The 24,847-nt window shown below is 39.4% G+C and overlaps 1 long non-coding RNA gene and 2 pseudogenes across 1 annotated transcript; 1 reads left to right on the forward strand and 2 right to left on the reverse strand.

The window, feature by feature from the left end:
- Positions 1 to 7,907: 7,907 nt before the first annotated feature.
- LOC149235575 (LRR receptor kinase SERK2 pseudogene) lies at positions 7,908 to 8,843 on the reverse strand (annotated as a pseudogene).
- Positions 8,844 to 9,994: 1,151 nt separating this feature from the next.
- On the forward strand, positions 9,995 to 10,532 carry LOC149235576 (uncharacterized). Its single transcript, XR_016268304.1, has 2 exons — positions 9,995 to 10,234; positions 10,351 to 10,532. It is a non-coding gene; the product is annotated as an uncharacterized LOC149235576 (long non-coding RNA).
- A 1,722-nt stretch (positions 10,533 to 12,254) lies between these two features.
- On the reverse strand, positions 12,255 to 13,552 carry LOC149235577 (ubiquitin C-terminal hydrolase 13 pseudogene; annotated as a pseudogene).
- Between the last annotated feature and the right edge of the window lie 11,295 nt (positions 13,553 to 24,847).

A 24,847-nucleotide genomic window follows, 5' to 3' on the forward strand; every position in this document is an offset into this window, starting at 1 on the left:
AGCATATTGCAAGGCATGCAATGTGTGTCAAAGGACTGGTAGGCCATTGCGGAGGGATGAAATGCCTTTGAATCCACAAATGACGTTACAACTCTTCGAGAATTGGGCGATATATTTTGTGCAACCTATTCAGCCGCAAGGAAAGACGGGAGTAAGGTACATTATCACTGCAACGGAGTATTTGACTCGTTAGGTAGAAGCACAGCCGGTGAAGGATTGCACGAGTGCAACTGTCGTGAAGTTCCTATTTGAGCATGTACTGACGCGATTTGGATGTCCGAAGATCTTGATGAGTGATCGTGGTACGCACTTCCTGAATGAGACGATTAATGCACTGACGGAGGAATTTCAAGTATACCACTAGAAGAGTATGCCTTATCACCTGCAGGCTAATGAGACGGTGGAAGCATTCAACAAAGTGCTCTAAAACATGCTGACCAAGGTTTGTAATGCTTAGCGAAGTGATTGGGACCTACGCATACCTGCAGTATTATGGGCTTATCGAACGACATGCAAGAAGTTGACTGGATAAACCCCTTTTAGGCTTGTCTATGGTGTTGAAGCGGTAATGCCTATGGAGTATATTATGCCTAGCTTGCGCATAGCAGCGCTCATAGAGATGATGGATCGCGGAGCCCTGGAGGAGAGGCTCGTACAACTGGATGAACTGGAGGAAGAAATATTTTTGGTTGGAGCTTACCAGCAAGTCCAAAAGTAGCGTGAAAAGGCATGGCATGATCGCCACATCAAGCTACGCACATTTAAGGTAAATTACATGGTTTTTCTATATGATAGTAAGTTTGATAAATTTGCAAGGAAGTTCAGGATGCACTGGTTAGGGCCTTATGTTATTAAGGAGATTACCGAAGGAGGAGTGGTACATCTGGTCAAATTGAATGGCAAACCCTTCCTAGGAAAGTTGAATTGTAGTCGCTTGAAGCCATACACTGACAGTCCGGTCATGTGACAAAATGAAGGTAGCACAATCTTTGCGGTCCAGGCAGCTGAAAGGAGGCGCGAGACTATAAACTACACTGCCCAGATTGGGGAGCTGCGCGATTGGCAAATGGTGCGAAGCAAGTGTCACCGGGTCTGCAGCAGCGCAGAGGGAGTTGCGCTACCCAGGGAGAAATTGCGCAGGTCAGTCGGAAAGTGACCGTGACGATCACTGTTCATGACAAGGCGGCAAAAGGGAGGCCAAATGGAGCGGACGACCGACATTTAAGACGAAATTTATGGCTTAGATCCTCGAAAATATACCACCAATCCGGCATTAATAAACCGATTTTGGGGGGAACGGTCGAATTTGAATTCAAAATGCCCTATAAATTACAAGTAGTTGTCCAGCGAAAAACACTTGTCATTTTGAGAATTGAATTGTTGTGCTCTCAGGTGCACATGAACTTTGAATTCTTTCAAGATTTGGTAGTGAGTCCGGCATTTGAACAATTGTCAAAGGAGACACAGGAACTAGTGAATAACGTCATGTCGACACGTGCAGAAGCTATGAACACCGAAGAAGTGGCAGCCAAGGAGAATGTGCAGGAAATCAATATGGAGGCCAAAGTAGTTGCTCCAGAAGTAGTTGCCCCGGAAGTGGCCGAAGTATTGGCGAAGGTCCCTAATCATCGAGAACACCGAGACTGAAGCCAACCCTAACCAAGGAGACAGCAAAGGACAAGAAGGGCAAGTAGCCTGCCATACCGGTGCATGTGTCACCAAGGACGAACCCACCAAAGCCCACTACACATGAGAAGCACAAGGCCATAAACCTAGAGGTAGAGGAGGAGGACATCAAAGACATCCTGATGGACGATGAGGATGTTGGGGTTGAAGTATAGGAGGTTGAAACCCAGGGTGCGAACCCTATTACATGGTTGTCGGAGTATGTCCCTCCGTGCAAGCCTAAGTCCAAGGTCCCCAAAGACATTGATGAGAGTAAGACTCCCCTGCAAACCCCTCTGCTACTAGATGAAATTACTTTCGCCGGTCTGCACTTGGCTCGAGTGTTAATATTGAACACTGGGACTTGGCGGACCACGAGAAGTTCCTGCACCTGGAAACCGAGCAACTGATGCATCGCATCTTAGACACACACACGAGAATGATCATGTTGGAGCCGTGGAGGTGGCTCAAGGGGGTAAAGAAGGCAAGATTGTTGAATCTGCTCTGGGTGTCACACTATAACCACACCCCTGTGATAGTTTTGGTCATCAAGCATTTGTTGTGCTTGGTGCATGATGGGTGCCTATGGCTAGAGGAGCCAATACCCATCACAAATATGTTAATCCACTGAATAACGTGCTCGCTGCATATAGGTGAAAATCCAGCTATGATCTTTGGCGGCAAGGGTGGAGAGTAGGAGCTTGCAGAGTCAATGAAGGAGAAATTCTAGTTGGTAAAGAATCCACGTAGGTACACTATCTCTAGCATCTGCGATCCCGCTGTGAAGGTAGAAACGCAGATCCTTGCAGGGAAGGTAATGCGGAAGTTTTGCACCAACAAGGTGCCAGTGCTTGTTTTCGCACTCGCACAGCAGTGTGCGAAAGGAGTCCAATTTAACTAGTCGGACTACCTTTGCAAAGAGTTTTTAGCAAACTACAGTGAAGCGCAAGAGCAAAGTAAGACCTTCCACTAAGTGTGGATCTTGCTGTTGATTGTGTTGGTAGTGTGGGAGCTACCAGAGTAGAGACAGTTCTCTTCGGTCGCATCAGACCTTCCTAAAGCAGCGAAGTACGCTTCACTATGGACGACCAAGGATGCAGAGCGAGTTCGGGACAACAGATCTTCTGGATCTTGATGGAAATGAATATCAAGATGGCCATCAATCACAAGCCGCAATTGTTGCCCATGGTATACGCTAATGTGCAGAGCTATGCTGAGTTCAAAGCTGATTTCCATCGCGTATCTATCAAGGCACAAAAGGACCTTGTGCAGAAGTGGTATGACTTGTCGTACCTGGCCATAAATGACGCCATTGATGCGGTGCTTGATAAATGGCCGGCGGAGTGGCGCACTACCACGGACTTGGCGGTGGGTGGAAACAAGTCCGCTACAAAGAAGAAGAAGGAGGAGGCCAAGCTGAAGATGGCACACCTAGTCGAAAAGAGGAAAAAGGAGGTCGCTGAGAAGGCCCAAGCGGAACAAACAAGAGAGGAGGCAGGAAAATAGACAAGTGGCACAGAGTGGGGCTCTGACAAAGGCGCGCGGTCGCCTTTTTCCTCAGATCGAAGAGGAGGACACAAAGCAGCACAGTGTGGACCCTCACGAGATGTATGCCCGCATTAAGCGCCCAAGCGAGCTGGAGAAGGGAGGGTCCAGAAAGAAATCCAAGGTGACCAAGACCTCGGTGGACCTTATCACATTGATGGAGGGCGACTTATATGACATCGGTGACATAGTCAAATATGTCACCGCGAAGGCCCTGCAGCAATTTGAAAAGCAGCAACAGATCATACTAGGGGCTATCCAGACCAAGTTGCAAGAGTTGAAGACCCGCGCATCGCAAGCTGGTACGATGTCTACCGGCTTGGCTATCGACACGTTAGATGTAAGGGCCTGATTCCTATTATTAGAGCCTCAATCTATTATACACTAACAGATCTATTTTCCTGCTGATTTAAAAGTAATAAAATGAGCTTACTGACCTTCTTACATAGCTTTAAACATTTAACATCTTATCATTTTATCATAAGCAACATAAATTAAGGTGAGCATTCCATTGATATCAACTTAACAAGAGTAGTCCATGGAAAAATACCTGTTCCGGTGGTTGATGATGATACCTTTGTCTTATAGCTCCAGCTGAACGCTCCTTATCACCGACCCAACCGGATTTACCTCCCAGCCAACTAGGAAATAAATTCCTAGCCCAGGAAACCTCCACAGGTTCCCTAGCCCTCCGTGCCCAAGTCCAACCAGATATAGTGTGTCCTCAAGAAGAATGTGCAAAACTAGATAATGATACTTTCCTCCTCTCAAACCCAAGAAACCTCCACAGGTTTCCAAGGTCTCCCAAAATCATAACAAGGCCAAACAATCACAACCAACCCCCACAATCCTAAGCAAGACTCCAACCCCCCCTTTTCTTCCTTCCCCCTTCCCTTTTTATACCCTCTTTCCTCAACCACCTCTCATTAATGTCATTAACTTCTCATCCATCCTTAGTTGACTTCTCTTCTCCCAAGTAAGCTAGGAGTACATTTGGAATTGTGACATGAATATAAAATTGAGAATTTAATGGGAAAGGATCATGTCTTCTCCCAAGTAAATCTGAAAAGTACATTTGGGAATGTGAAGTGTAATTACATGGAGAGGACCATGTCTTCTCCTTAGTAAATGTGAGGGTACATTGGGGAATGTGAAATGAATAAATATATATTGATGATAAGATGGAGAGGACTATGTCTTCTCCCAAGTAAATGTGAGGGTACATTGGGGAATGTGAAATGTACTTACATGGAGAGGACCATGTCTTCTCCTTAGTAAATGTGAGGGTACATTGGGGAATGTGAAATGAATAAATATATATTGATGATAAGATGGAGAGGACTATGTCTTCTCCCAAGTAAATGTGAGGGTACATTGGGGAATGTGAAATGAATACATATATTTTGAAATAATGGAAGGAGACCATATCCTACATAATATTCAATTTGAGAAGGTAAGTGGGGAATTTGAATAATGGAAATCATAAATTTATATTAGACCAATATTTCTCAATATTTTCAGATAATGTAAATATTAAAAAAAATTGTAGGATAAGATTTAAGTGGGGCATTACATACACCCCTCCTTCAGAAAACTTCGTCCCGAAGTTAGAATGAAAAGATACAAGGAGTTTGAAAGCATAGCAAACCAGAGAGAGTTATAGCATTAAAATTCGATAAGTCAGACAATGACATTACTTCCCATCAAGAGTCTCCAACTGATCTATATCTTCCTATCCACCCTGGCCTACTTCCGCTCCCGCCCTATCCGTCCTCTACTGCCTTATCAGTGGCAAAGGCCATACTGACCACTGATAAAACCGACATGGTGGAAGCGTCGAATGCCTCGACCCAACTTTCCCCAACAGGAATCTGGCAATCGTCATCACACGTCTAGGGGAGCGTTCAGCTGTCCTCCCCACGATTCCAGGTTTCGGAGGATACACTGTGGGAAACACCTCCACCCCTCCTTCAGAGCACGGACCACACTACAGCGCTGGTTGGACTTGTCATCGAATAATCCAGTCAGGTCGTCTTGCCACCTGTCATTTTCATTTTACTCATGTCATAGGAGTGCATATCAAGTAGATACCAAATGTAATAGAACAATGTACATCGTACCTTTCCTCATTGGTCGTCTCGACCTTCCCCAATGGAATAGTAGATCTTGGTTATCATACGGTTCTTTCCAACCTGTAGTTTAGTTCTCATCCATGCATATATACAACCACAAAATAGATATAGATACATGATCTTAAACATCATGTTTATTAAGCCCAGTTTCCACGTGTCAATTTTTGTTGTTCATACTGGAAATAAATCTTACATCAGATAAATCATAATTTCACTAAGTCATTGATTAGATAAATCATATCTATATAAGCCTATACGATGCAACAATAACTTTGACAAGTCATGCACTAGATAAATTGTAACCAAGTAAGTCATACATTTGGTCATACATCCAACATGTCCATCATCAATACCAAATCCATCAATTGATTTTCACGTGTCCAACCAAATGTATATAATGTTCATAAATAACATGGAACTACAAAATAGAACCTTAACATAGGTGGCTATCTATGTTAAAATGGGCATCATAAACGCTCATGTGACATCCTTGTGGAACCCCTTAATAACAATTAGAGTTGAAACAGATTTAACTGTTCGTCATGGAAAATAGCATTTGAACCCGGATATGCTATAAGGTGGTACCAAAACCAAAATAATGGCAAGCAACGGATTCGTGCACTATCAATTTCCACTAGAAGGTGCTAGTATAAGTTTCATGCATATAATTTCTTTGATACCTTAGTGAATATAAAAGTCCCACTCTTCCAATTTGTTGGTTTTTCATCTTCCAAACCAATTAGTTAATCTTGAAAATAAAAGACTCAAAACTTCAGAAATTGTTTCTAGCATGATTTTCATAATTTTTTTTTGTAATTTTGAGAGAAATGTCCCTTACATATCAAAGGTTCAAATTTTTTTTTTTTAATCATTGTTTACTAGTACTAAAACAATTTCATGATATATAATGCAGCTCACAATATGAGCTGTCAAATGAGAAATAATTAAACAAATGGAATAATTGCCTATATTAAAGATGTTTTTAAAGTAGAGTTGATTTTGAAATTTTTGTGTTTATATTTATATAATAATAAGCCATGTTTCCAAACAACTAAGAGGTTACATGGTTATTTTAATGCAAGAACCAAGAAGACATTAGCATAAACTAAACATAAACGGATTTTTGGAATAAGATCAATATGATTCCACAATATTCACCATCCAACAAATCTATGCATTTTATGCATATTAATGTTTGTGGAGAAGAGAAGATGAATTTATAAAATCTTCACCATAATATGATGCATGGCCACAACACATAACTTATACAATATCACTAAGATACCGCAGTACATAAATGCCACTGACAAGAGATGACACTTAATTTCATAAGGTTAAAATTTCATTTGATCAAACTAAGGTCCAAGAATCAATGTTGTTTTGTTCAAACTATAAATGACACCCTTGTAACATGTACCACATGAAAAATAAATGAAGATTGCATATTTATTATTTAAAAAAAACAGACTAGTCAATTGGTTAGGCATTTTGATTAGGAGAACCAGCATAGGCATTCAAATCCCACAAACAAAAAAAACAGTCAGTTTTCATTATATTTTGGACACTGCCCTCTTTGAATCCTCTCTTTATTTATGTTCATGTGACTAAGGCCTCAAAAAAAAGAGCTAAGAATTGTACATCAAGCAACAATTTGTGTCCAAATACAAACAAAAACTGCATCATCTTGATGCCCTCGGATACTCTTTCTTGTGTGAGCCTCCTATTCAGGGGCTTTTCTTAAAAGCTTTCCCAAAGCATCATATTCTTGTCATATCTTCTACGGTCAACTTTGTCTCTTTGCATAATTCTCAAAATGTTGTACAAGGGAAAACGGCTATAGGCTGCCATGTGGCAAGAGCACCCCTCTCCAGTGTGGTAGGTGCCTTTATAATATTGTATAAGGGCATGGGTTGTTTGGAATTATTCTCATCATTCCGTTCATACTTCCTATGCTGCATAACAATGCTTTGCTTCCATTAGTACTTAGCTGAACAGCCAGTGAGTGGGATGATTTTCATTTCATTCTTGAAAATTAAGCCAATAAATTTGAACTCAACCAGGGTAAACTGGTCGTTGGAAGTGACACTCACCCAAAACAATGAGATCCTTTAGAAAGGAAAAACATTTAATTTTATCTTTTCACATTACATCAAGGAATTATTCCAATTCAAACAACCAGCTTTGGAGATTAGTATTCCATGATAAATACAAACACTATAATATTGTTGGATATAATTTCCTCACCATAATCCAAATCTCTCCTGGTTAATGAAAGTCAGGGTTTTCCTGGTATTCAGATGTTCAAGGATACCTAGGTGAATATCTAATGTACACGATTGCAAATGGACAACAGCATGATTGGATATTTCCTACTGGTGAAGCAGGGATTCAAAATGCATTTGAGTATCGTTGAACAAGCAGTCACACCTTGCTTACAAAAGTGGAAGAATAGGTAAATAAAATCTTACGACCTTAAAAACCACTTTTACAGTTCCAAAAATGATATATTTGAAGAAAACTATAAAATGTTCCAAGCTACAAAAATATGAGACAACAAAGCCCATGTTGATCATCTTCCACCAGAGAGTTCGATTGCATCCTGGTTATATACAGAATCCTCAGCCCACTCAAACCTTCGAGGCATTAGTTCATATTCTTGTCGACGAATGACTTCAACCTGCTGCCACTCTTCCCAATGTTCATCCAAACCCTCTCCTTCCAACATGCGCACAACTTTTGTCATTTTGGGTCGATCTTCCGGTGAGGTCTGTGTGCACAACAATGCTACCTGAATCATTGCCTCAACTTCTTTAACGCCATTGTTCTGCTTTAGGTTTGCATCTACAATAGCATCTAATCTTTTCTCTCTTTGTAACTTCTTAATATGATCCAATAATAGAACGTCATCCTCTTCCTCAAGACGTGAAAAATCTATAGCACGTTGTCCAGTGACAAGCTCCAAAAGAGTAATACCATAACCAAACACATCTATCCTCTCTGAGGATCTTCCAGTTGATAAGTATTCAGGAGCAATGTGACCCACGGTTCCACGGACTTGAGTTGTAACATGAGTTTTCCTAGCATCAACCAATTTCGCTAGCCCAAAATCACCAACAACAGCTTCGAAGTCTTCATCTAGCAAGACATTAGCAGCTTTCACATCCCGATGAATGATTTTAGGATTGCAGTGCTCACGAAGGTACTCCAAACCACGGGCTGCACCTAAGGCTACATTTTTCCGAGCAGGTCAGTCTAATGGCTTTTCTGTAGGTTTGAGCTCCCTTAGCCTGTATGCAACACTAAGTTTTTTGCATATATGGATAGACTAGAAGCCGCTCTAATGGTGCAACACAAAATCCTATCAAGCGCAGAAGGTTGCGGTGGATTGCCACACTGATCATCTCAACCTCCCATAGAAATGCTTGCTCCCCACCAGGGCTATGATAGTCAGTCAATCGTTTTACTGCAACCTTTGTATTGTCTGCCAGCACTCCTTTATATACTTTGCCCGTTGTTTTAAAATATTTAGTTTTTATTTATCATTTTTCTTGTACGCACATCACCTCTGAAACGAACAAAGTTCATATACGCAGTAGACTACTTCAGAAGGTCTGAAATATATAAACATCCATGATAGGACAATAATATATTATAAAAGTATATTTGAATACAAGTGCGATTATTGAATTACAAATGAAACTTTGCTTTATATAACTAGGCAGGTATGCTTTCATGAATGATCATGTCCTTAGGGACATGCCTATTGATTAACTAATTACTATTTAATTAACTATTTCTTATTATTATTATATTTATATTTTATTCCTAATAGTTAAAATGTAGGAACTTTGAAAACAACAATGACCACTAAAAAGTTAAAAGTTAAAACATTTATGTTGTAACTTTTCAAATGGATTTCATGAAAGTACACGTGAGGTTCTGGTTCAACACAAATGACATTTTTGCATTTTCAATCATATTTGATTGTTTCATTCGCTGTTTGCATCAAAAGATAATAATTGTAAAAGGTATGTAATTGTATGCTGAAACATATGCACTAAACCAATAGTTTGAGAAGGCAAGCAGCTACAATAGTATATTTGTACACTTACTTTTTGATATAATATACAAGAAATAACCTGGGTTGCAATAGATAGGTCGAAAGCATAGAACAGCTGATATTTCTATATGCTTGGTTTGTTATATAAATTATAAAATGGAAAAGCTTTTGAACTGATAGTCTGGACAGGAATTTCAATCTGCAGCAGGCATATTAATCCATCTTTAAGTGATAAACTTATGGAAAATTATTTGGTCATTCACGTAGAGCATACCCATAATTTTCTCTATCCCCCATCTGTTAAGCATTTTGGTTTTGTACAGTGCTAAAACAACTACAGCTGTATTAGCAAGAAAGGTCACTACTTGCTTAGCTTCATAAACATAACAAATGGTTGAACTTAAAAAAAAATAATCTGGTTTGACTGCTTCATACTTTATAAATTGCTTGGTTTGATGGTGATTTTGAGCCAGGCTATTTTTAAATAATAGAGGTATATGCGAGTTAAATATTGGGTTACTGCTTTCAAGATTGTCACCAACAAAGTAATTATTGAAGAAAGTATATCATTTGAATGTTTTTCAGATGAGTTTCATTGATGTTACGGCAAGTTTTATTGACTGAATTGAACAATTACATTTATATTTCGGCTATCAATTGAAGTTAGTGTGCCTGGATTCATGCTTATCATATTTGTATTTCTAGTTATGTTTAATTCTGCCTGGACTCCTGCTTATCTATTGACCAGGTTACTGCTTGCAACGAATGCAATTCAAAGAAAGGCCGCAAAACCCTGGAGGAGGCAGAAATGAAACTGATTAGGACTCCTAAGGTTTTTAAGATTCCCTTTCTGTTGAACTATTTGGTTGTTATTTCTTAGAAGCATTTTGCAGTTAGTTTTGATGCATGGCAGAAAAGGTTTCTAACGGGATGTAAGTGACCATGTAGGCACCTAAAGATCATGATGCGTGGGGTATACCTTTAACATATGCAACTTACAAGCTGCTGAAGTATCGAGAAAGGATGCCCGATGAGTGGAATGATTACATATCTAAACCATTGTTTGGGTCATGATATTTGTTACTGTTCCGGATGTAAAATAGGCGTTCTGCTTGGTTTCTTTCATAATATGCCAAGCTAGTAAGATATCGATTGTATAAAATAGTATAATACCAGATCAAATCCAACAGAAATAGCCTCCAACTTGGCTCTGTGACTTTCACATCTGTATAATCGAACATGTAACTTGGATTACCAAATTAAATAAACCTCAAGTCAAATTGAGAGGAGATTATGAGAAATTTTTTCAATCTCATTTATAAATTGAACGCTTGGCAAAACAAAGAGATCAGGAATGGTCAAAGATCATGTTGAGCTGTGTTGTGCATGCTTTAACAGTGCATATAGTATATGGCCTCCAATTTTTTAGTTGAAAATAACTTCATTAATACTTGGATTGTTATAATCACATGACAGTAATAAGTGGGTGGCTACAAGGCTACAAGGCCTTTGAACTTTTTCTTTTTTTAATTATTGGATTCTTTATGTGTACTTGTTGAGTTTGATTTACTCCTCGCTCGAGCCTTCACTACCTGCATCTTGGGTTTGGGAAGTTCATCTTCATTGAATTATGAATCCTCATCCCCCTCCAGGATAGTTGGTTCATCTAGTTTTGGAACTAGTTCTAGTTCATCTAATTCATCCTTCTCTAATCTAAATTCCACACTAGTCATTATCATGGCTAGAACCAATGCTAGATATAATACAGGATATAATGCCAACCAGTGCCTTCTACATATATGGCAGGTTTGAATCTCCTCAAATAATATTAATGTTCCTATCCATAATTATCCAAATTGGCCAATATGCCAACTAATCTACCCTTAGTCATTCCTAAAACTAATGGTAAACCTAAAGAAGATCCCTCCAACCACATTATATCTGTAGGGGAGATATATTAACTGTTGGTTGTAGTTCTTCATGTTATACTTTAAGGGCATGATTATTGTTCGATCACTCACAATCTCAACTACATGCGTACCTAAGGCACTATTATGGATGAAATTAAGTTGATACCAATACAACTAGAAATTGGTACAGAAAAGCAAACCATGAAATATTAATTGAACCAACAAGGTCAAGGATGGCTTAGACAAAAGAAAAGGTTCACTCTTGGAATTCTTCATTCGTAAACACTGTTAGTTGTTCACTTACCAAGCTTGTAAAATGTAAAGTAAATGTGAATACAAAGGTCTTATGTTCAAATCCCCTATTATTTACCTGTGAACACCTGCTGGGGGTGGCCCTGTTCACCCAGCAGTTATAATGGTCACTGTTATAGTGGTAGTAGTAGGGTAGGAATAGACCCCATATCACACAAGTATGAGACCGGTCCAGTTGCTGATTCATCTAATATTGCTGGCCAAGAATGGAAGTCAAATTGGAATTTCCATCTTTTTATTTGACAATGTTATGATCGTCACTACCCACAAAAGAAATATAGCGAGACACAGGTAAAGATATTAGCGTGTCCCTGGTGATATGATAACCATAGTAAGATAGGAAATAGTTTGAAACAACTTATGTTTCTTGCCAGATGTAAATATTGGATATACAACTATACTATATAGACATACCGACAATTAAGCTAGTGTTCTGGTTTTTTTTTTTTTGAAAAGTCAATTTATTCAGAGTGGCATGTTTCAAAATGCTGCAATGACTGGAGTCAACGAGGATGCTAAGAAGAACTGTGATTTATATTCATATATGCTTAGAAAATACTCCATCAAAGCTTGCAACATACCTGGTAGCCACGCCCACACACAATACTTCCTCACAGTTTAGTTACATGTTCACTTAACCATTGTGTCTCGCATGAAGTCATATTCAAAGCGCTTCAGTTGAAGTTGTAGTACAGGAGGAAAATCAATGAAAAGAACACCCTTCTTTGCATCCTGTAGAGCATATTGCTCAGCATGATATTTATTATCCCCTTCAAGGCGTTCCACTTCAACATATTTATCAAATGAAGCATAGACATCTCGACAACCTTTGACATCAAGCTGCAGATCATAAAATGACTCTTTCCTTGTTGACTTGTAATCTACATTTATGCATTCAATATAATTCATATGATGGCCCTCAAACAGTTGCTGTATTGTGCCCTCAACAACTGTCCCCTTCATTTTGTCTTCTAACTTCTCAGATAACACTCTGTTCAACTCCTGAACATCATGTTGCATAAAAGAATCATATGTGTCCCACCCAAAAGATTTCGTTAACTCCTTTGTCGCAACACTGGTGTCACTATACTGGAGCTTATAAAACAAACTCTGTAAAGCCAATGGAATGCTGCTAGATGGCATGTCATTTTCAGTTGTGGGCATATGATACACGGCCTTTCTGAAGTAAGGAATGTGATATAATGTCTGAAGAAGTGAGTTCATGTAGCATGTTGCTCCTTGATTCTTGAGCCCAACATAACCTGTTTCTTTCTTTGAGTCATAGGACCAATAATCAATTACTCTGCGAACAACAACGTCCGCTTCTATTATGAGAGTATCATTCACCAGATAACCTTTTGAATGATCATACACATCTCCAAGCGGCATAAACGATGTGAAACCCCAGTCACTCTCTCGGGCATTGAACTGATGTTGTGTATCTTTCCGGATGGAATACTTAGGGCTAATCTGATTAACAACCGCCAAGCTAAACTGCGCATATCTGCTCCAACCATAAGGCAATGTAGCAGAATCCGCCACATCCAAGTACATCGATAAGTGATCCACATTGTTTCCCTTCGGAAATATTAGCACCCGCCATTTGTAACCTCCCACGGTGAAAACTTCTGAGTAATGCTTCTTCACATTTAACCTCGAAAAATTATCGACAGCCCAGGTAAATCGAGAGGAAGGAGGATCGTCCGGAGGTTGATTCTCCGCGGTACTAACCGTCTCTCCTTGCCCTTCCATGGGCTGAGCCCCGTCATTGAACTCGGGATGCGGGACCAGCATTTCGTCCTCTTCCTGATCTAAAGGAGGAGGGGCCATCATTGTCATTGCGTTTGAGGGTATATCTGTTGATGCAAATCGCCCTCTGCGGATGTCAACCACCTCCAATATCAAAACCACTTACCTTCAAATCCTTTCTGGATACTGGTAACTGATTTGCTTCATATTAGAGTGTTAACTAAAGATACTGGTAACTGATTTGCTTCCAAACTTTACAGTGAACATGGGTCAAAGCAAAACAGGACTGACATAAGTACAAAATTGGGATCGAAGTCGAAAGCTCTAATGCGTTCAGTTTTACACTTAAACACGTACGGTCTCTATTTCTTTGATCAAACTTGCAGGTATATATATGTATATATATAGCCTCAGAACTGTGATACTTTGCCACAAGTTCTCGTCTTTTATGGCATTATACAAGACTGCAAAATATACCTTAAATAAGGTGACTGTAATTTGATGACCGCTCTTGAGTGACTGTAATTTGACTTTAACAGAAGAGCTACTCTATATTTGCTATGTGAAACCATAAAATCGATTATCCACTGATGTATATGATGCTTCGGATCTCATAGGTGGTTCAGAATTCAGATCTCTTAAATGCTGGAAAACTTTCTTAGATGATGAGACCCTTCGTTAACTTTGTCAATGCCCTGGAGTTTGGTCACACATAAATGTGCACAAAATTCTGAGCTTCGGATTGAGGTAGCTCAGAGGCTTTGATTCTCTTCAAGGGTAAACACAGACCTCATCTATTGTGTCCAGAACTGCACTCTCCTTACCAGGATATTCGATCATCTTTGGGCTCTAGAACTGGCCCCTCGGTTTTCTAAAATAGGGTTTTATATGATCTTTATCTTGATCCACAAGACTGCAGCCTAATCACTGTTTGCAAAAGTCCCCAGAACTGCAAGCTTCTTCATCTAGGAGCTCGGTCCAGATTTTTTTTTTTCTATAATATTATTTATTCTGTCAGGAATTTTACAGGCGCATTTAAGTTGAAGCAAAACACTAGCTCTGTCATATCCCTAGGCACTAAGCCATTGGACTGCTGTTGAAACATTTTGACATTCTAATTTTCTGGATTTTCAACTATTTAATAAGAAATTTGATTATGGAATAGCTATTTAGTGGGCTTTGGGTCCAGATTTTGAACCAAAGCTCTGATACCATGTGTAAGGGCCTGATTCCTATTATTAGAGCCTCAATCTATTATACACTAACAGATCTATTTTCCTACTGATTTAAAAGTAATAAAATGAGCTTACTGACCTTCTTACATAGCTTTAAACATTTAACATCTTATCATTTTATCATAAGCAACATAAATTAAGGTGAGCATTCCATTGATATCAACTTAACAAGAGTAGTCCATGGAAAAATACCTGTTCCGGTGGTTGATGATGATACCTTTGTCTTATAGCTCCAGCTGAATGCTCCTTATCACCAACCCAACCGGATTTACCTCCCAGCCAACTAGGAAATAAATTCCTAGCCCAGGAAACCTCCACATGTTCCCTAGCCCTCCGTGCCCAAGTCCAACCAGGTATAGTGTATCCTCAAGAAGAATGTGCAAAACTAGATAATGATACTTTCCTCCTCTCAAACCCAAGAAACCTCCACAGGTTTCCAAGGTCTCCCAAAATCATAACAAGGCCAAACAATCACAACCAACCCCCACAATCCTAAGAAAGACTCCAACCCCCCTTTTCTTCCTTCCCCCTTCCCTTTTTATACCCTCTTTCCTCAACCACCTCTCATTAATGTCATTAACTTCTCATCCATCCTTAGTTGACTTCTCTTCTCCCAAGTAAGCTAGGAGTACATTTGGAATTATGACATGAATATAAAATTGAGAATTTAATGGGAAAGGATCATGTCTTCTCCTAAGTAAATCTGAAAAGTACATTTGGGAATGTGAAGTGTAATTACATGGAGAGGACCATGTCTTCTCCTTAGTAAATGTGAGGGTACATTGGGGAATGTGAAATGAATAAATATATATTGATGATAAGATGGAGAGGACTATGTCTTCTCCCAAGTAAATGTGAGGGTACATTGGGGAATGTGAAATGTACTTACATGGAGAGGACCATGTCTTCTCCTTAGTAAATGTGAGGGTACATTGGGGAATGTGAAATGAATAAATATATATTGATGATAAGATGGAGAGGACTATGTCTTCTCCCAAGTAAATGTGAGGGTACATTGGGGAATGTGAAATGAATACATATATTTTGAAGTAATGGAAGGAGACCATATCCTACATAATATTCAATTTGAGAAGGTAAGTGGGGAATTTGAATAATGGAAATCATAAATTTATATTAGACCAATATTTCTCAATATTTTCAGATAATGTAAATATTAACAAAATTTGTAGGATAAGATTTAAGTGGGACATTACATTAGAGGCTACCGATATGCTGCGCACGAAGACTTCCAATTCAATAATGCTGCTAGATGGAACACTGACCATAGAAAATGAGGTTGACAGGCCCATTGTCAGCACCTTGAAGGGAGCTAGACTGAACCTGACAGCGCTCTGTGCAAAGCACTTCGCCTCTTGCAAGATGGAGTAATTAGAGCTGAGGGCCCATGAGCACTATGCCCTCCAGGTGATCAACAAACAGAGGATAAACAATGAACAAATGGCCCTACAGAGAAATGCTTCCATCACCGCTAAGGCCGAAGCGACCAACCAGAGCAAGAAGATCATGTAGGTCATGGAGGAGGCATGCAGAATGGTCCCAGAGTTGGCCATTTCAGAGGAGGAGCCAGTCGAGGTCTGCATCTGCAAATTGGCCATAAGGGTGCACGACACTCGGACAGAGATGGCGCGGGTTTAGTTGGAGCTGAACCTACAAATTACAGAGCTCCAGTTGAGGGCCCAGCCTTCAACACCACTAGAGGTAAAGGAACAACAGATGACCACTGTCACAGAAGCAGTCGCGGCAGTGGAGAGTGCAGTAGCAGACTGCACACAGTTGTTCGAGCAATCGTTTGAGGTCTTGACAAGCTTGCAGGATGACCCAAACATCCAGAGGCTAGAGATGGAAGCACATGAACTCCAACAATGTTGTGACGAAGTTAGGGGCACAACGCGAATCGTCGCGCTGGAACAGAGGTTAGCCAAGCTGCAGGAAGCCAAGCAGCTGAAGGAACAGGTGGACGCAACACTGCATAAGGAAGCATTGTTGAAGGCGTGATAAAAGCCCTGGCTGGAGGAAGCTTACGCAGCCACAAGAAACATTGAAGGCAAGCTTACAACTCTGTAAGTGACACAACAAAAGCTTCAGGCTGACAGTGCAGGAACAATAACTGAGAAGAGAGTTTAAGATACAAAGCAGGGAGCAGCTCAATGCACGTCTGAAGTTGCGGTCATCTGGGTCGAGCTGGACGGGCATAACGCAAAGATATTTGTGCATACCGAGTGACTTGAGGGAGAGTCATGATGTTTGTGTTGGGGGCTTGTTGGGAGCAGGATCCCCCGAGAGCAGTTTTGGGGCTAAAAGCCCATGTTTAAGTCAATTTTTGTAATATAATTGTAAAGACTTCGCATTTTGTGGTCGTGGAGCACGAAGGTGTTATGTGTCATAAAGGGTAGTCCACCCTTAGTTTTGTAAAGTAAATTCGGTTGTAAGAGACCTACCCATGGTCCACGGACCATGGGATTGTATAAAAAGAGCTAAAATCTAAGTAGTTAAAGGAGATATACAATGGGAGATCATGTAATAGAGTGATAGCTCTGAATAATAAGTCTAAGTCTTGGGTCGTAGCGTAGGTAGAGGCTCTGTAGCTGAGTGCGTAGAGGCCTAGGGTAGAAGTCTGCAGCTGAGTGCACGTATCCCTGTAGTTGTGTGCGCAGGGTGGAAAAAGTCTGTAAACACTTCGAAGATATTAATAAAGAGAGATATTCTACAATTTCTGTGTCTTTGTTCTGTTAATGCATCTTGATATGTTATGTATGAATTTCCTTTATTATGTTTATATGATGCGCAAATGACTGCAATTACATTGAATAATTGAACGCAATTATGAATATCTGGTTACGTGGTGTTAACTATAATTGTTTGATAAGATAAGCATATCACTTAGATTAATTGGGGAATTTGTATGGCAAGCTACTCTAGTAGCGTGAAAGTACTAAGCAGTAGATTAGGGTTGCGCGAAGGTTGATTGTACCCTTTCATGGAGGTATTGAAGGATGGATTAGAAGGCTAGTCTTGGAAGCCCTAAAGCATAGCGACCTGCGTGAAGGCAGGGATATAAGGATTCAAACGACATCACAACCATTTCAGGCTACAGAAACTTGGTTCCAGCATCCCCCCATACTGCTTCGGGTGAGACTTCGGTCTGCGCTCCGCGCGCTGATGCCAAAAGGGCAAGTAGTGTAGGGATTTGTTTGGCTAATTAACGCTGAACCTGGGTCATGCCCCCTCAAGCCAACATGGGTGTGTAACTTTAACCACACTAAGTGATCAACTAGTTAACTGATCAATCAACCCAAAATAATTATTGCATGTATAGAATTTTAGTTACCCAGTTGAGATTGGAGTTCAAGGGAAAAGTATTATCAGTTGTAAACAAATCCAAGTTGTACAGGTGGTGCATGCAGTCAGAGGATTGGCCTATGGTAATTGTGTAATTACTTTGTATGAAATTCCTAAATAATAGGGGAAATTTCCCAAGGGAACGATGCAAGGAAATAAGGGAAGGATTCAAATTGGCTAAGTGTTGGGCCAGGTTCAGTCAATCGGGAAGAGAGATAGTCTATATAGTTGTAGGGTGTGCTTTTCCTTTAGCAAACATTGTATTTCTTATTTATTCTCTAATTAATGCAATACAGACAGTAAGGAGTTTTGAGAAGTTTCTTTCCTCTAAATAAATCTCTTTGTATGTGTGATGTTTCCTTTTGTATGCCAATGATTCTTGTTTTAGATGGTGAATTAATTTCTGCAGCTGAGTAGAGTAGCTTCAAGTCTTGAAATTTAGTAAATTTCATGAGAAGTTTTGAATCTACACATTAATTTCTACAAAACTTGCACAGAAGATCTCGTATTGATCGCTTGTAGGCTCCGTGTACAAAATTTCTTCCTTCAACCGCTTCGCACTTCGATGATGGAGTTGCACTTGTTGAGAAAACCACTTTGTTTGTCCATGCCACCAATCTTCCAGATCCTTCTTAAATATCCTCGACACCATATTCCAGACCACTTTGGAAGTTTTTTAGGTCTTGGAAATGGAACCATTTGTTGGCGAAAAATGGTGTTCAAGTTAAGACCCTGGGTTTAGGCACAGAGGCCAAAAAAGGGTCTGTTATAGTCTAGCATAATGCCGACATTTTCACCTTACTCAAGAAGAATAAAGAATCTCACCTGAGGCACACAAAAACCTTATTTGGTTAATGGATTGGAATGAGGCATCAAGAGAAATCATATAGAAACTACCAATACTTGTTAAACTCAAAACCAAGACATCGAACATGCAATCGATTCAAAAGATAATAGCTTAAGTATTCAGAAGGACATATAATACACACATGCATTCATAATAAAATTCTAAAATCGGACACATAAACCCTTCACAAGAATACTATAAAATATCCCTACAACCTCTTATTTCATTAGTTTAGGCCAACATTACATCAATACACTTGGCTCAGAAGCCTCCTTGACAGAACAGAGACTAGGAACAGAAGTTAATATATGACCAGGTAAATACATAGTGTTGTAGACTCAATAGACTCTGCAAAAACATTTTAGTACACTTCCTCTCTCTCTTTTCTAGCTTTTTCCTTGTCCTTTTAAGCAATTTGATCGCTTGGACTATTTTTCTCCTCCTAGGATACTCTGCCCTTTCCTTTTCAGCTACCTTTGTTTCTTGATTGCGGTTGCTCCTTCATTTTTCAACGAACATTCCAACTTGATTGTGACTGCATGTGCCCTGAGTTCTCTGGTTGATCTTCCGTAGATGCCAAATTTCAGCGGGTTCCTTATCCTTCCTCAGCTTCCTTCTCTATGACTTCTCATCGATCACCTTTGGTCAAAATATGGTTAACCGTCAAAACATTACAAAACCTTGTCTCCAAAACAAAGGACCCAACAGAGCACTAGAATTAGAAAAAGGGGAGGAGGGAGAGGAAGTCTCTTTTGTACCTGAGGAAGATATGATTGTCCCATCGACATCTAGACAAGACCTCGAAGCCACCTTATCACCTATTATTTTTCTTTCTTGAACCATCAAACTCGCACGCCACCCATTTCTATTAGTATCCTAAAAGCACCTTGGACATTTTGCAAAACGATGGCATGTCATATATTGAAAGTGTATGCCCCAATAGTTGATCCTCTGTCTAAAAGAGGATGTGCCCCAAAAGATCTAGGTCTACAACCAACCCTCCTGAAAACTTTAGTTCCACTAGTAACCAAGCAACCTAATTTCCCATCACGCATAATCCGACTTCATCCAGGAAGACAAATTTTCCCAATATATTGTCAATCACAAAAATTTCTTGTTGCATCCATAATTCCAGGTGTAAACCCAACATTTTGATCTAAAAAATGTGCCTGCTTGGAACCTTAGAGAGTGGGTTGAAACCCACATACCAATGGTTTAGATTGAGAAAACCATTGCCATATACCCATGGAGATCGGAGTATGTGATAAATGTCCTCCTAATGAAGGAAATGAATGGAGAACCACTTATTCATGAGCACACCAACTTTCAGTTTATAAGGTAGAACCAACATCCACAACCTTTTTTTTCAACAGAATAAAATGCTTTCATTAATGTGAGTTAAGAAAGTACAAAGTTCAAAAGTGACATGTTGATCCTGATTAGAAAACAGAGGCAAAGGCAAAGGCTGTAGGTTTTAACCCTGTACAAAAATCACTTGCAAGTGAATTCTTAAAACAGAAAATATATAATGGCAAGAACATAAAACAAATACACAGAGATTTTCCCATCGTTTCCAAAACCGAGACTACCATATTGATTTTTAATTATTTTTCCTTTCAATGTTACAATAAATATATATACGTGTCGAATCATTCATAAACCCCAATCCATTATCCGTGGATTAAAACATAACCGTAGTTCCCTTGAGTGGATATACAAAATACCTTAGGCAAAAAACCATCATGCTCAAAACCATGTGCAAAACCCATGCACAAAACCATCGGTAGATCTCCCACCATCTTTGGGTTTGCCCCCCATCCTTGGGTCCAAATATATATATAGGGAAATAAAATAAAATCGTAGGGTATTTCCCTACACTCTATGCAGGGGGGCTACTGCCCCCCTGTAAACCCCCCAACATGAGGGGGCTATTGCCCCCCCTGTGAACCCCCCGTGTATGCGACTAGTCGTGGAAACAATATAACACACACCCAACATTTTCCCACTTGTTGTTTTATTTTCCACACAGGGGGTCACAGAAGAGCTTAGTCATTGGTCCAGCCTTGCAACGCCCATTGTTTCTCTACACCAAGAAAACTTCTTAGTGCTCACAGACTTCGTCAATGCATCTGCAACATTTTTTAAAATGTCCACCTTTACCATAAACACCTTTTTTTCCTCAACCATATCCCTCAAAAATTGATATTGAACATCAATGTGCTTTGTCTTTGAATGATAAGTAGGGTTATTTGCCAAGAAAATTGCACTTTGGTTGTCACAGTCTATCCTTATAGCTTGTTGTACTAACCCCATACTTGAACAAAATATTTACAACCAAATTGTTTCCTTGCTTGCAGGAGTGTCTGCCATTTATTTTGTCTCTATAGTTGAAAGTGTCACTACAAATTGTCTCTTGCTCACCCATCTAACTACTCCAAATAGATTAAACACATACCCACTTGTAGATCTTCTCCAATCCATATCTCCAGCCCAGTCTTCATCAACAAAGTCACGGATGTCCAAAACTTTGTCCAATCCTGGTCTTCCTTGGTAGCATAGACCATAATCACTAATGCCACGCAAATATCTGAAAATCTGCTTCGCTATTGTCCAATGCTCATTCCCTAGTTTTGAAATAAACCTGCTCAATACTCCCACTGCATGTGCAATGTATGGTCTAGTTTAGACCATTGCATACATGAGGCTATTGACTTCACTTTCATATGGAACACAGGACATGTCCTCTTCCTCTTCTTGTGTCTTGGGACAGTGTTCAGCAAATATATTTACACCTACAAGAATAGTAACCTTGATCGGTTTATTATCCTACCTATTAAACCTCTGCAGTAGTGCCTCAACTTCCTCTGGTTTAGCCAAAGCTTCCTCTTTTCCTGATTTCGTTTAATTTCCATGCCCAAAATATAGTTTGCAGCACCAATATCCTTCATGTCGAATATGGAAGACAAATGGGTCTTCAAATTCTAAATAATTTTCTTATCATTTCCAATTAGCAACATATCATGCACATACAAGACCAAATAAATAACATGGTCAATGATTATATTTAATATACACACAGTGATCCACTTTGCTTTTGGTGAAGCCAAGTCCCCATATATATGTATCAAATTTCTGATACCACGCATCTTTGGTGACTATTTTAACCCATACCAAGACTTTTTTAACCTGCATACCAGTGCTTTCTTACCATTCACCGCAAAGGCTTCGAGTTGCTTTATGTATATTTCTCCTTCCATATCCTCGTGAAGAAACATTATCTTCACATTCATTTGTTCTACCTCAAAATCAAAAGCAGGAGCAACATATAAAAGTAATCTAATAGACACTAACTTGGAAATAGAAGAAAAAATATCACCAAAATCAATTCCTAACACATGGGAATAACCTTTTTCTACCAACTGAGATTTGTATTTCTCTGCCTTTCCTTATGCATTCATCTTCTTCTTAAACGCCCATTTGCTTCCAATGGGTTTCCTTCTAGCCAACAACTCCAGCAGATCTCAAGCCTCATTTTTGTCCAAAGAAGTCATTTCATCAGCCATGGCCTCTTTCCAGAGTTTTCCATCTTTTGAATCTACTGCCTCTCTGAGAGTTCTGAGATAATCATCAGTAATAGATAAAACAAAATTTGAATAGAAAGCAAATGGACTATACATTTTAGGTTTCCTTCTCTCGAATTGATCTTCTCACAGCGGAAGTGTGTGGCTCTTCCTCTTTTGAATCTTGTTCTGTTGTAGAGTTTGATTCTTCCTCCTTTAGCTCAAACTCTATTTTCTCAAGTTCCTTTGGTAGGACTTCATGTTTAATAAAATATTTCACTTCTCTAAACACCACATCTCGACTATACACAACCTTCCTTGTTTATGATTTCCAAAGCTTATAGCCTTTTAAACCATCCTTATACCCAATAAAGATGCACCTTTCATATTTATTATCTAACTTGGTTCTTTTCTACTTTGGAATATGTATATATGCATCATAGCCAAATACCCTCAGATGTGAAAGAGAGGCTTTCTTACCAGTCCATATCTCATGTGGAGTCATATCCTCCACTAATGAAAGTGATTTGCTAACTAGGTAACATGCAGTCTCCCATGCCTCTACCCAGAATTCTTGTCCTAACCAGACACCATTGAGCATGCTTCTTTCCTTTTCCATCAACATCATGTTCATTCTTTCTGTAATTCCATTTTGCTAAGGTGTGTATGGAGTAGTCTTACGTCATTCTATACCACACTTCTTACAAAACTCTTCAAATTCCTTCTTGTAGAACTCTCCACCATTATCTGTACTCAACACCTTGATTTTCTTTTGTGTCTAATTTTCCATCAAAGACTTTAGATTTCTTCCTAAGGAAATATATCCATGTATTATTTGAGAAATCATCTATAAAGGAGACATAGTACATAGACTTACCCAGTGATGGAACTGACATAGATGCAAACACAACATTGTGCACAGGGTCTAATATCCCTTTCGCTCTCTTAGCACCAGTGGGGAAACTCACCTGATTTTGTTTTCCATATACACAATGTTCACAGAAATCGAAATCTAGAGAAAAATTAGACATACCTTATACCATACCATTACCATGCATTATTCGAAATCTCTTCTCTTCAATATGTCCAAGCCTTTGAGGCCATAATATGGTATTTTCTCCAGAGACCACTAGGTTTTCTGCTCCATTTTCTGGAACCATAGAACTGTTGCACCCATCAATAATAGTGCTAACCAGAAGCTTGTACATAGTTCCAATCCAAACTCCTCGCATGAATACCAGTGCTCCCCAAACCATCTTGAATGTATCTTTCTTGAACATTGTTTTGACACCTGCATCATCCATCTTGCTTACAAAAATAAGATTTTTTTTTCCAATGCAATAATATGCAGAACACTAGGAAGTGTTCTAATCCTTCTACCTTGCAACTTCAGCTTGACTTTTCCGTGTCTGATGATTATGGCCTTCCTATAATCCCCTAAGAAGACATCACCACCATCATATTTCTCATACTTGCAGAACCACTCCCTATGGGGAGTGAAGTGAAATGATACACCTGAGTCAATCAACCATGCCTCATGATCTATATGTGTACTTGAAGAATAAACCAAGTACACATCCCCACCTTCATCTGAGGTAGTTTTCGCTTCTGAAAAAGGAGCATCATCAGTTCTTTTTCCTTTCTCAGGAGCTTTAGATCTACAGTCCTTTTTGTAGTGCCCTTCCTTTTTGCATTTCCAACATACCTTTACAAGTTTTCCTGAAGATTTAGATCTCCTTCTAGATTTAGATCTCTCACTCGAGGACTTATTTTATTTTTGTTGTGGGACCATCTTCATACCTACAAGGCATCTCCATTCTAGCTTTCCATATTTTTCTGTCTCATCTCCTCTAACAACAAAGATGATACTATTTTATCAAACTTCAAGATAATTGTATTGTTACCTATTGCAACAACCAAACTATCCCATGAATTTGGTAGAGAACACAGTGAACCGATGCACTTATATTCGTCTGAAATTTGTATATCAACAGAGAAAAACTGGATTACCACAGTATTAAAGGTGTTTAGATTCTCTATCACCGAGTCTTTATTCTTGATCCTCAGGTTATAATTTTTTTTTGCAAGAACAATTTGTTCACCAAAGACTTAGATTGGTACAAAGTCCCTAATTTGACCCACAAATCCTTCATCATAGCTTCCCCTAATACATTCAACAATACTGAATATGAGACACACAACTATATTGTGTTCTTTGCCTTTTGATCCAACTTCTCCCAATCTTCTAATGACATTGTTGTTGGTTAGTACTCATATCTACTACGATTCATTGACCATTATCAACCAACAGATCCTCCATCTTGAACTTCCATAACTCCAAACTCTGACCATTAAATTTCTCAATCTCTATCTTTCCACTACTTGACATCTTCTTTCACCACAAGAATTGATCCCACAGATCTCCCATGGAACAAGGTTTACCATAGTCCCGAGGGTCAGCAGCAAAGGCGT

This window comes from Pinus tabuliformis, chromosome 8 (genome assembly GCF_031772625.1).
Source record: "Pinus tabuliformis cultivar Carrire ecotype Pingquan chromosome 8, CPIR1, whole genome shotgun sequence".
NCBI lineage: Eukaryota > Viridiplantae > Streptophyta > Pinopsida > Pinales > Pinaceae > Pinus > Pinus tabuliformis.